Source organism: Triturus cristatus, chromosome 11 (assembly GCF_964204655.1).
Source record: "Triturus cristatus chromosome 11, aTriCri1.1, whole genome shotgun sequence".
Classification (NCBI taxonomy): Eukaryota; Metazoa; Chordata; class Amphibia; order Caudata; family Salamandridae; genus Triturus; species Triturus cristatus.
Window position 1 is genome coordinate 160,446,449 of NC_140594.1, and position 2,132 is coordinate 160,448,580.

General features: G+C 51.5%; 1 pseudogene; it reads right to left on the reverse strand.

Moving 5' to 3' along the window:
* Positions 1-278: 278 nt before the first annotated feature.
* On the reverse strand, positions 279-1,687 carry LOC146783817 (18S ribosomal RNA; annotated as a pseudogene).
* Positions 1,688-2,132: the final 445 nt, after the last annotated feature.

The window sequence follows — 2,132 nt, forward strand, 5'->3', positions numbered from 1 at the left end:
ATCTCGGGAGGGCCTACCGCTGTGCCCCTCCCAGAGAGGGACAGGGGATGGGGGACGCCCCCCACCCCCGGTCCCTCATGCTTCGGTCGGGTCCTCCCCGGTGGAAGGGACCCGCCGGAGGCCCAGTCCTCACCTGAGCGCCCCATGCAGCCACGGACCGCTCCGCCGGCCAGGGTGCGCCAGGGCAGGGCCGGGCACCTGTGCCTACGCTGTGTGCTTCCAGGAGGCTGCCGAGGGATTCGGGCTGGTGCTGTCAGTCACTCGGGCCACTCTGCCGTTAATGATCCTTCCGCAGGTTCACCTACGGTAACCTTGTTACTTCCTCTAGATAGTCAAGTTTGATCGTCTTCTCGGCTCTCCGTCAGGGCCGTTGCCGACCCCAGCGGGGCCGATCCGAGGACCTAACTAAACCATCCAATCGGTTGTAGCGACGGGTGGTGTGTACAAAGGGATGGGACTTAATCAACGCGAGCTTATGACCCGCACTTACTGGGAATTCCTTGTTCATGGGAAATAATTGCAATCCCCAATCCCTATCACGAACCGGGTTCAGCAGGTTACCCGCACCTTTCGGCGAAGGGTAGACACACGCTGATCCGTTCAGTGTAGCGCGCGTGCAGCCCCGGACATCTAAGGGCATCACAGACCTGTTATTGCTCGATCTCATGTGGCTGAACGCCACTTGTCCCTCTAAGAAGTTGGACGCCGACCGCTGGGGGTCGCGTAACTAGTTAGCATGGAGGAGTCTCGTTCGTTATCGGAATTAACCAGACAAATCGCTCCACCAACTAAGAACGGCCATGCACCACCACCCACAGAATCGAGAAAGAGCTATCAATCTGTCAATCCTTTCCGTGTCCGGGCCGGGTGAGGATTCCCGTGTAGAGTCAAATTAAGCCGCAGGCTCCACTCCTGGTGGTGCCCTTCCGTCAATTCCTTTAAGTTTCAGCTTTGCAACCATACTACCCCCCCCCGGAACCCAAAGACTTTGGTTTCCCGGAAGCTGCTCGGCGGGTCATGGGAATAACGCCGCCGGATCGCTAGTCAGCATCGTTTATGGTCGGAACTACGACGGTATCTGATCGTCTTCGAACCACCGACTTTCGTTCTTGACTAAAGAAAACATTCTTGGCAAATGCTTTTGCTTTGGTTCGTCTTGCGCCGGTCCAAGAATTTCACCTCTAGCGGCACAATACGAATGCCCCCGGCCGTCCCTCTTAATCATTTTTTTTTTTTTTTAAATATCTTCATTGCATTTTATCTTTTCTGGTACATTAGTCCACGACATCGCTTGTTCCTAAACACTTTGCACATAAATCAAAATATTACCGTCAGTGTACTCCATTATCAGCCATGTCTAGGGCGTGGGAGTTACATTTACGTATACAAATCCCCTCGGGCTCTTACAGACCACACACTCTGTTATCTCCAATGGAGGGCCAGGAGGAAGGCACTAAGCACACCTCTCCATGCCAGCGAGGGGGGTTTGCAAGAACATCAGCGCGTGCTGATAAGTACAGTTCGCCATAAAATCCAACTCTGGAATTACATCATATAACGTGTTATGGGTAAATAGACCAATGGGTGTTCCAGCGTCAAGTCTATGCATTAGATATATATTTTTGTTTCTGTTTTCCCCCCTTCTATGCAACAACAATTCAACTTTATCCAACAACAATTACTTATAAATGGAAAATAAAAAAAGGAAAAAGTGGAGACATCAGTTAACTGATGGCGTATGATACCTGTGTTTGGAGTACCTTTCAGGTGAAGTCGGGGCCGGACCGGCGTGCAAGTATGATGTGTGGGCTGCTTTGCTAACGTTCTGTATGAGAGCATGTGCGTGGAAGTGATGCGCTTCAGGAGCTGCTTTCACATGACGTTTTTCTTTTCCTCTTTCTTATTTTCTGTTTTGTTTTGTTTTTGTTTTTGGAATGTGAGGGTCCTGCCCAGCCTAGTGTATAGTAGTGGGGTGGCATGTGAAGTCAGCGTGGTGTCAGCGACCTGGAGGTTCTTTAAGCGTCAGGTCTTGTCTGGTGTGCTGGAGGCGACTGTGGCGTTGCCTGAGGGTGCGTGAGCTTTCTTAGCATTTCCTCCCAAGACTGTGCAATAGGATATTTTCGTAACCCTGC